The sequence below is a fragment of the Anolis carolinensis genome, chromosome 3 (genome assembly GCF_035594765.1).
Source record: "Anolis carolinensis isolate JA03-04 chromosome 3, rAnoCar3.1.pri, whole genome shotgun sequence".
NCBI lineage: Eukaryota > Metazoa > Chordata > Lepidosauria > Squamata > Dactyloidae > Anolis > Anolis carolinensis.
The window spans coordinates 81,651,325-81,662,645 of NC_085843.1; the positions used below are offsets into that span (position 1 = coordinate 81,651,325).

Below are 11,321 nucleotides of genomic sequence, written 5' to 3' on the forward strand. Positions count from 1 at the left end.
GTCCCTGTTCAAGTGGTCCCTGATCAAGTGGGCCCTGGTCAAGTGGAACCTGGTCATAAAAAGGTTGGGAGGCACTTATTTAGCTCAGTCAATGATTATGGTATTGATCAGCATATGCAAAATTCTAAATTATCCTCTTTAGATAGAAAGCCAGCCTTTACCGTATTTAAAGGCTCTGATTTGCTTCCATTGCAAAAACAAAACAAAAAACCCCGAAGTGCTCCAAAGAACAGATGCTATATTCCCCAACTGTTTAGAGAGCACTAAATCATTCTTCTACCTGCACCAATCACTATTTTCCTAGTCTGCTATGTAGACAGATGTGGATTAGCATATTTGCTGTGTGTGTGACTTACAGGTGTGCTGAATCAGCACATCTGATCACTGCCAAATATTCTGGGTGGATGAGAACTCATTCTTCGGGTCTAATGATGTTTGTATTTTAATTCCAGCATTATAACAGACACAAAGATCCTTTAGAGGTTTGCCAAGTCCAGCGAACCGTCATGGAATTTCATAGCATTGACAAAGGACAAGACTGAACAGCTGACAGTACCACAAGCACTTTTTCAGGTTCCTTTTCTAAAGACTAGCATTTACCCTTATGAACACAGATGATAAGGAACCTCTGCTGTTGTACAATATTTTTACTTTTAAAGTTGTCTTCTAAATAATATATTCTTATACCAAAAAAAAGACTGCTGCACTTACTCTGTTTTGTAGCTTTTATATACGTGTGTGTTTTGAAAACAGCTACCTGTGGTTTCATGGAAATATATGTGGGAAGACAGAATTTGTATATTTTGAGAGAATTGTTGTAGAAATGTTTATACATAGGATTGTGTACCGTTTAAGATAACAAAAATCAGCCTCGTTGTGTCTGTATACATTTAGGATCCTCATTTTGCCCTAATTTATGCCTCCTGTTACTTTATTGAAGAATTTGACCAAAATGCTATTATGATCAGTCTAAGAGAAAATAATATTTTACCTTTACTAGTTAGCAACTGTTTGCAGTAAAACATTTTTAGGACAGAAATCATAAGCAGAATACCAAAGTCTCAGATTATCCCCTTCTCATGGGCCTGATGCCAATCACATTTTAATAAATACTGCCCTTCTATTGAGGGTGGTAACTGTGGCAACTGGTGTTCCTTCAGAAGACATGACCCTTAGCACTGAGAGGATGTTCAAAGGATCCTGTATGAAGCACATAAAGCAGTTCTGTTGCCATGGCTAAGCAAGTCTAACCAGTGGGTGCCATGAAAGCTGGCAACGTTCATTGCCTGCAGCCTAAGAAATTTAGTGTGAGCCAGAATAGATGGTAAGGAACTCAGTGAACTTCATAGGATGGCAACTGTATTATCAATACATGAGCCTACACTGAACAAAAGTTGACCATCCTTTTGTATGAGTAGGGTTGTCTAGAGCAATAATAACAGTTTCTCTGTGTGATATAGTGAGTTGACTCCAGGAAACCAAAGTTTGAATCTCTTCTCAGCCCAGGAAATCCACTGTTTGTCCTTGGGCAAGTAACAGTCTCTTGGCATAACAATAAGGCAATGCTAAACCCTCTCTCCATAAATCTTGCTCAAATTTGTTGTTGTGTGCCTTCACGTCATTTTCAACTTTTGGCAAATTTAAGGCCTATCATGAAGTTTTCTAGGACTGAAAGTGTGTCATGGGTTTCCATGGTGAAGCAGGAAATCAAACCCTAGTTTCCAGAGTTTTTGTCCAATATTCAAACCAGTATATCGCATTGACTCTTCCTGCTGAGATACGGTCATCATAAATTGAAGACACATAATAATTTTACTTTCAGCACCAAGCAGTGAAGATTTGGAGCAATATAACCAGCCAGTTGGAATGGCATGGGCTGTTCTCCCCAAGTTCCACATGATGTAGCCCTCAGATATAAGGAGGCCTTAGAGATGTCATGCAAGTTATGCAACACACATATAGCACAGTGATTCCACTTTAACTGTTATTATTCCACCCTAGGGTTTGTAGTGTGTGGTTTGGTGAGATACTAGAGGTCGGTGACTGAGAAATCCTAGTGTACCTCCCTAAATTGCAAATCCCAGGATGTTGTAGGATAGAGCCATCACAAAGTTGAACCCAAGTGTCTGGGTTCAGGTCCATAGACATAAGACAGGACTGAAAAAAAATCTGCATATGGTGTACATACTTCCTAATGGCTGAAGAGTTCTCCCAAAGTTTTGACTTCACTATTCAAGTGTGATTCAAAGGCTATAAGCATTGGTACAGTTGTTGATCATATGTGCCTTCTGTAGCATCCAGTTAAACTCTAAATGGAAATAAGCCACACTGTAAAATTGGCTCTTAAGTTGGAGAAAGATAATCTGTAGTAGACACCAAGCCCTTAAAAGGGAGAGTTACACAAGGCAGCAGTAAAAAATATAACAGAATATAAAGGCCTTAGAGTTTAGGAGAAGAGACCACTATAAAACATACATTTGAGGACTGTCATACAGAGGCTCCAATTTAGCAGATGAATCAGAGCAACAGGAATATGTGAAGGAAACACCCATTAGCAACACAGACAAAGGGTTCCTGACATGGAGCTCCAATGTAACTAAAAAGATTTTCATCCTCTGTTTGTGTTAAGTATCCAGAAGGACATGTAAAACATAAACGGTAGGAAATCCTTTCCATATGTTGAATTGGCTGGCATCCCACTTGTAATATGTGTTAGTATAATGCTGGCATGTGTCTTTTTATGGCTACTGAGGGGGGAAGAATCTGCCACTTCTTTCATGTAACCAACATCAATCCTCTAGACTCCAGTCCTCCATTACGGTCATGTAGTAACCTGGGAGGATAGGGGACATCTATCCAGTTCTCACCTATATCTCAATAGCTAGATATAACCTCCAGAAGGAGTCCCCAGTAACACAGTGGTTTAAACCCTTGTGCTGGCAGGACTGTTGACTTGAAGGATGGGCTGCTGACCTGAAAGTTACCATTTCAAATCCAACCCGGGGATAGTGCGGATGAGCTCCCTCTATCAGCTCTAGCTCCATGAGGGTACATGAGAGAAGCCTCCCACAAGGATAGTAAAAACATCAAAACAAAAAACAAAAAACATCTGAGCATCCCCATGCAACATCCCAGACGGCCAATTCTCTCACACTAGTAGCAACTTGCAGTTTCTCAAGTCGCTCCTAACACTGAAAAAAAAAAAAAACTCCAGAAGATTTCTGAGTTCTTTTGGGAACTATAGGAACATAGCCAGACACTTCTCAGCCACCCTCATTCATGACACATCAGGGTGGATGTAGGTGGAAGCAATGTCCTGCAAGAAGGGACAAGAAGAGAGGAGGGCCATCTGGCTGGAACCACCTCCCCATATCTAACATTATTCAAAAATGTATGTGCTGACTTCCACAGTGCCTTACATTTCAACCCGATGGTTTGGAAGAAGTAAATATTTCCCACCACCACTGTATGCACCAACTATATTGGAAGGTTTTTAACTGAGAATGTACTGTAATTTTTGTATGGATTTCTTTTAGATTGTTCTTTATTGGGTTATAAATATAAAGCGGCATATAAGGAAAACACTACAAGAAAGCTCATGTCTCTCTTTGAAGGGCACATGTACCCAAGCCATATGCCTGCAAGCTGCAGAGAGGCTGCCTGCGTTTTGTGATTCTGTGTTTAAAAAGGAAAGTGTAGGTGGGTGCTCAGACTTCTCTTCCATGCAAAACAGGAAAGAACTTGCTCAACTCAGGCTTCCCTCACCAGAGAACCTCAATGACTAATACTTGGCTCACTAAGCACTGAATAATACTCTCATCACCTTAATTGTGCGGCAAGATGTTTTGAAACAGCACATCTTTATTTTTGTATTTGGCTGTTGTGTCAATATGTATATTTTTCTTAGAGGTATTGCTGTATCCTTTGTTTATCCACTTCTGTTGATCAAATATACTGTCGGAAGTTCACTGTAGATGCACAATGTGGGCACATTAATATACACTGAACAATGTATTACGGCTCTATAATTTTACTTCAACTGCTGTGATTCCATCCTATGGAATCCTGAGATTTGTAGTTTAGGGAGAACTAGTTAGAATTCAATGTATTGTTGAAGGCTGTACAATTTTCAGACTGAGATTTAGTTCCTCAACAAATCCCAGAGTTTCTTAGGGTGTTAAAAGTTGCATTGTAATGCTTATAAAGGTATAATGCAGTGGTTTTCAACAAGGGGTCCCCATATGCTTCTGGCCTGCAACTCCCAGAAATCCCAACCAGTTTACCAGCTGTTAGGATTTCTGGGAGCTGAAGGCTAAAAACATCTGGAGACCCCAGGTTGAGAACCACTGGTGTAATGTGAAATGTTCCAGAATCATGCAACAATCTCCCATCAATAACTGATCACCTTCTAAGCATTGCTCCAAATTTGCACCTGTGTGGAAGCAGGCAGCCAGCAAAGCTTTTTGGATTATATGCTGTTTGAAAACACCCATTCACTGAGTCAACCAAATTGCAATTTCTTTTTTAATGAAACTAGAATAAACTCTATATTATCTTCAATGTTGCTGTATTCCTGGTGTTTGTCTTTGTATATGTCGCATGTTCATGAATCCTCCTGCAGGATAGAAGCTGAATCTGCAGCTGATCACACTGAATCCTATCTCTTTTGTGGATTGCTTATTTGTCCGGGAGTATAGTTGTTACCTTTCCAGTATGCAGAAATGACTGGAAGTTTATTTCTAATTATGAAAACCCCTGAAAAATACACCCTTTTGCTCATTCAAATGACAAGTGCATTTTGTTTTAGAGGGAAACCACTGCTCCTAGAGGATTACAAGAGAATTATTCTGCTGCTTTCTAACTAAAAATGTGTATTTTGGGGAGGGGAGGCAGTAAATGCATCGGGACCACGGGCAAGCTGCATCTTGCAACTCCCAGGGTAGAAAATACTCCTCTTGGGTTGCATCTACACTGTAGAATTACAGTGTGACACCACTTTAACTGCCACAGCTCCATGGGAGCTGTAGTTTGACAGGATCTTTAGCCTTCTCTGACCAAGAGTGCTGGTGCCTCACCAAACGACAGCGTCCAGGATTCCATAGCATTGGGCCATGACAGATAAAGTGGTGTCAAACTGCATTGAGTGTAAATGCACCCTTGGTTTCATTCTATCCATAACTGTAGAATTTATTCAAACAGGGTGACTAACTTTGCATCAACAAACCTGATACCGTTTAGCAAAATAAATGGTCAACAGTAGCTCACATGCTATTTTTATTATGATTCACCAATACTCTACATTGTCTGAGTAAATGTGTAACTAAATAATGTCTCCTGGGAAGACCCCCCAAACATACCTTAAAAGTCAGCAGCCACATTGAGTATTTAGTTATATTTTGACTAGGGGCCCTTTTCAAATGTCACCATTATAGCATTATGAGTCCACTTTACTGCCATGGCCACATCCTATGGACTTTGTTGTCTGGTGAACATCCCTCCCTAATCTGCAAATCTAAAGTAGAATTATAAACTGGAGTCCAATATAATCTTTTATTTAACATAACTTTATGTATACTTGGCTAGTAGTGGTGGTACAAAATTATATTAGAATATTGTGACGATGTATACATTGGCAATAGTGCATAGAGCCCTTGGTGGCGCAATGGGTTAAACTCTTGTGCCGGCAGGACTGCTGACTGAAAGCTCCCGTCTATCAGCTCCAGCTTCCCATGAGAGAAGCCTCCCACAGGATGGTAAAACATCAGGGCACCCCCTGGACAACGTCCTTGCAGATGCCCAATTCTCTCACACCAGAAGCGACTTGCAGTTTCTCAAGCCACTCCTGACACACACAAAAAAATAGCAGACCTTTACTGGTGCATATACTGGATGTACACATTGCAGAATTAGTGCAGTTTGACCACATTAAGTGCTATGGCTAGATGCGATGGAATCATGGAAGCTTTAGATTTTTTTTACAAGATCTCTAACCTCCCTTGCCAAAAAATGCTGGTGTTTCACCAAACTACAAATCCCTTGGTGTCATAGCTTCGAGTCATGGTAACTACAGTAGTGCCAAACTGCATTAGTTCCAGTGTAGATGCACCCATAGGCATTACAAAACGGAGCAATTCTAATCCCGTCATATTTAAATCCATTTATGAAATAATAGGCCCCCTGGAGGCGCAGCAGGTTAATCTACTGAGCTGCTGAACTTGCTGACCGAAAGGTTGCTAGTTCAAATCCAGGGAACGGGATGAGCTCCCACTGTTAGGGCCAGCTTCTGCCAACGTAGCAGTTCAAAAACATGCAAATGTGAGTAGATCACATCCCCAGCGGGAAGGTAACGGCACTCCATGCACTCATGCCGGCCACATGACCTAGGAGGTGTCTACAGACAATGCCGGCTCTTTGGCTTAGAAATGGAGATGAGCACCAACCCCCAGAGTCGGACACAACTGGACTTAATGTCAGGGGAAACCTTTACCTTATGAAATAATAATTCTCACACAGGCTTATTTGTGTCATTTTGAAAATGCTTCATGAGCCTACATTTGCAGGTATTTTAGAAGGTTGGTTTTTTAAAAAGCCATTCATTTCTCAAAATAGCCTTTCACAAACAAAACCGAAATCTCCATAGATTCCCCCCCCCCCCCCCAGCTCTGCAGCAGCAGGATGACTTGTAAACTCGGGCAGAGTTCATTGAACTGACCCAAATCTCTTTAAATGGCTGAGAGCCAGGCAGCCTACGAATGCCGGAAGAACTGTACAAATAGCAAGTCTCCCGTGAATAGAGGCTTCCAAGCTCCTGAAAACATTCGCAGTGCTTGGGAATGAGACAGTGATGGAAAGTTTGGCCATACTCCAAGGAACTGCTTGTTATTGGAAAAGCGTTCAGTGCCAGTGATTACTCTTTTGCAGTTAGCAGGGATTTAATGTTATTTATGTTCTCAACCAATTTCCTGCAAACCTCGTATTTGCAATATTCAGGCCCCTTCTTGAAACATATGGGTGAACTGGGAGTTTGGTCGCCTTTAGCCCTACTGTGGAGAAGATGCAAAGAAGCATTCTTGGACTCTAGTCTACCTTTGAGCTATCTGCAGAACATTTCTGGAATGAGTCTAAAGATTAGTTTCCTCTCTGCTCAGTGTACATTTGTTTAAACAGCTACTGATATTTGCTGCCATTATAGAGCTCTTGGGCTCCATCCTGTTAGCCAGAGTGAAATGACTGCCCCAGGCAGTAAATTTTGGCTATTGTGAAAAGGCCAAAAAAATAGGTTACTTATTATTTATTATTGCTGCATTTTCACTGTCGGGAAGAGGCAGAGAGGTTCTTATGGGATTTTTCTGCCTCGGGTGTCAAAATAATTTGCTTGGCCTTAGCACAGCTTTGAAATATTATTTTCTGTGCTACAAAAATCCTGCAATCTTCCTTTTGGCATTTACACTGCAGAATCATTCATTTTTTGCCCCTAAACCAAGAAAGAAAGGGCCTTAAATGCATAAAAATGTATTAAAATAATCCCATTCCTCCACCTCCCCCTAGCCATTACTTCAGAAGCCCTTATTACTCCCAAATACCTCCTGTTGCCTTTTTGACAAGGGTTGCAGATTAAAATGAAGGTATTTGGGTTTGGGAGGGCGAAAGTGAAGGTGGCCCATAGGAAATTGTATGGAAATGGTCCCTTGCTCCTCACATATGTGCCCCCAATGTGCGCCTTCTGCCATCTGAACTACCTTCTTGTATGGCTAATCTCACAGATCAACTAAAAGGGATCTTCTGACACAACTGCACTGCTGGTTGACATCCTTATCAGCGGATTCACCCCTCATGGCTTAAAAATATTCCAAAATATTCTAAAAGGCAAACCTCAATTTTGCTATTTTAATACAAGGGAACTATTTTACTACACATTTGTATGCAATGGGATTTGACCATCCACCGGTTTTGGTACCCCTGAGGGGTCCTGGAACTAAACTCAAAGGATATCACTGTATGCACGTGCACATGTGTGTTTGTTTTCCCTCCACTGAATATATTGGGTTTATTTAAATTTTAGATATTGTCATCATAAATTAGGACTGAGAACCATGAGGTCCTCCAGATGTTGGCAGACATCCTGTGATTGCAAATCCAACTTACATCTGTGTAAGGCAAGGTTGGAGGGTTTCCAGAGGTTTGAATTTTCTATCAACCTTGCACATTAAGCAAACTCTCTCCCAAAGTTCACGTTTAACCAGCTACACACCTCTGAGGAAATGGAAGGCTGGGGGGGGGGGGGGGATTTTCATCCTTATCCTTTCCATCTCCTCAGGTGTAATTTCTTCCACTCAGGACGATGCAAGGAGAGACTTCATGGCTGCCAAGGACCCTTTCCAGTAAGTTTTAGGAGCTAAATTTGGGGCCCGGGGTGGCTTCATGCTATCCTGATTTTAATCAGGATAGCACATAGCCACAGCTGATGAAAATTTTGTCCAGGGTTTGGCTTGGGGGTAGGGACTAGAATCCATACAAAAGTGGGTTACTTTAACCCGCTTCGGTATGGGTTTTAGGTATGTCTGGAAGGGTCCATTGTCTTGGCCTCAAACCCAATTCAGACATGGCAATCAAATCACCTATGAAGCAAAACCGATTCCGTGTTGCTCCAAAAAGGTTGTTAGTTTTTTGTTGTTTGCCCATTCACGTCCATGGGGGCACTAATGGGGCTCCTCCCTCCCTAAGTTTTAGGGCTATCACAATGAAACTTACTACAGCTGTAACACACATTTACCACTCGAAGCCTCCCAAGTTTCAGAATGTTTGCACATCCACTGATTTTTGAAATTTTAAAAAGTTTTAATGAACAATATTTTTTAAAAAACTACAAGAGCTATCTCCTTAAATTTTCTATACAATGATACAACATAATCAGAGCATAACTCTTCCCAGGTTTCAGAAAGATTTGCACATCCACTGATGTTTAGGGAATTTAAACTCAACAGTATTATTTCACTAGAAGACCACAGGGGCCATTCAGTCCATTCCCCTTCTGCCAGACAGCAAAAGCACAGTCAAAGCACCCCTAACAGATGCCCATCCATCATTTTAAATAATAATAATAATAATAATAATAATAATAATAATAATAATAATAATAGTGCGGTTTTCTGGCATTGTATATTCCTGCCACTTCTGTGACTGTTCATTTGTATTTTGATTCCGTAGCCCACTTGTCAATGGATGTCCAGAATCAGCAGCATCCACCGCGGTCCTTTTTATCCTGGGCGACGACCGAGCCAGTATAGACTTCGTTTTGGTTTGATTCTCCATAATGCTAATGGGTTAGGTGCTCTTAGTTCTGGTCCTCAGCTGAGGCCTCTTTGGCTTGGTTGGACCTGCCGGTAGTTACACTGCCACCAGCACAACCCTCAGTCATAACTGGAGCAGTTAAACCCCACCACCACGTCAAGGTGGCACCTGCGGGGGGGGGGGGGGGGAGGGTGAAGAACCTGCTTTGAAGTCAAAAATCAGAAACTCCTCAAAGCACAGCAGACAAAAAAACAGTACAAGAAAACTGCACTACAAACTAGAGCTGACAGCTGGCACAACAAAACATTGCATGGAAAGTTCCTTGACAAAATTGAAGGAAAAGCTGATAAGGAGAAGACCTGGCTATGACTCACGAATGGGACCCTGAAGAAGGAGACAGAAGGCCTGATCCTTGCAGCCCAGGAGCAAGCCATCAGAACAAATGCAATTACGGCCAAGATCGAAAAATCAGCTGATGACCCAAAATGCAGACTCTGCAAGGAAACCGACGAAACCATTGATCATATCCTCAGCTGCTGTAAGAAAATCACACAGACAGACTACAAACAGAGGCACAACTATGTGGCCCAAATGATTCATTGGAAGTTCCATTGGAACTTATGCCTCAAGTACCACTTCCCAGCAGCAAAGAACTGGTGGGATCACAAACCTGCAAAAGTATTGGAAAATGAGCACGCAAAGATGCTGTGAGACTTCCGAATCCAGACTGACAAAGTTCTGGAACACAACACACCAGACATCACAGTTGTGGAAAAGAAAAAGGTTTGGATCATTGATGTTGCAATCGCAGGTGACAGTCGCATTGACGAAAAACAACAGGAAAAACTCATCTGCTATCGGGACCTCAAGATTTAACTTCAAAGACTCTGGCAGAAACCAGTGCAGGTGGTGCCGATGGTGATGGGCACACTGGGTGCTGTTCCGTCCCCCAGGACGATGGTTTGCCTTACTTATTGGTCGTTTGTTTGTTTTCCCTCCTTTGCATTTTGTTTCAGCCTCTGGCTGCAAAAGCCCAGGAAAGGTGGCTTGAAGTCTGCAAGAGCTGGCTGCAGTTTTCTTTGCAATGATTGGTCAAAGAGTACAACATCTTAGGACCGCCCTTTTTACCAGGGTCTAGTCTCCATTTTAGAGTTTCATTCTGGCTATAGTCTTCCAACGTGCTGGAGCTGTGCAAGGCTAACTGGGACAAATCATCCTCAAAACCAGGCCAATCTAAGCCTATCCAAATTAGATAAGTATTGAATTATACTGATCTGGAATAGGAAATCTAGTTAGAGGAGCAGGGTTATTCCATCGCTTCTAGAACTAATCTTTGCTGTAAAGATAGGGAAGGAAAGAGTTTCTCCTTCTAATATAGACAGCGTGATTAGGGTATAGTGGTTTTATAATCACCTTTGCCTTCTGGAACCAGGGATAATTCTGCAACTAAAACCTATGGAAATTTGTTTCATTTTCTGCAACTTTAAGATCTGTGCCAGGTTTACAACCTTGTATGAATAAACATCCTTTTTTGAAGTTCTCCAGACTCAGTCGTTCAATATTTTAGGACAGCTTATAGGGATTTGCAGTTCGCCCGGATAAAGGACGGCACGTTTCAGCTTTATAGTTTTTTTTTATTGTCTGGCGGACGGCACAGTTTTGAGGACGAACAGCGGTTTTCCGCTTGAGCTAGCCTGCACGGCCATAGAGACTTTGATTTTGTTGGTCTGTTGCAGTGAAGCTTGCTGCCATTCCTTCAGCCTCTGCAGTATCCTGCTCTTCAGCTGCGGCTGTTTCTGCAATTGCACGGCTGTGCAAAACCCAGCAATCTACCCCGAGCTCCTTCGGTGGCAGGTATCGAGCCGCGGAGCTCCAGCAGCAGTCTTTGGGCTCACACAGAGGTGGTGAGTCCAGAAGCACCAGGCCGGGACCCAGATAAGCCTGGCAACTCCAAAAGAAAGTTCTGGCTGAGTCTTCACAGTGGCTAGGATCTCGGCCGGGACAGTCGCCCGGCGGTGGTGACCTGCCTC

General features: G+C 42.1%; 1 protein-coding gene across 5 annotated transcripts in view; it reads left to right on the forward strand.

Moving 5' to 3' along the window:
* The window catches only part of pde9a (phosphodiesterase 9A), a 97,351-nt gene extending 92,791 nt beyond the window's left edge, over window positions 1-4,560 (forward strand). For all 5 annotated transcript variants that reach the window (XM_062975142.1, XM_062975143.1, XM_062975147.1 and 2 more), the window contains one exon: window positions 453-4,560. The gene's annotated coding sequence lies outside the window, so the exon portion shown is untranslated. The remainder of the gene's footprint in view (window positions 1-452) is intronic.
* The last annotated feature ends 6,761 nt before the right edge of the window (window positions 4,561-11,321 follow it).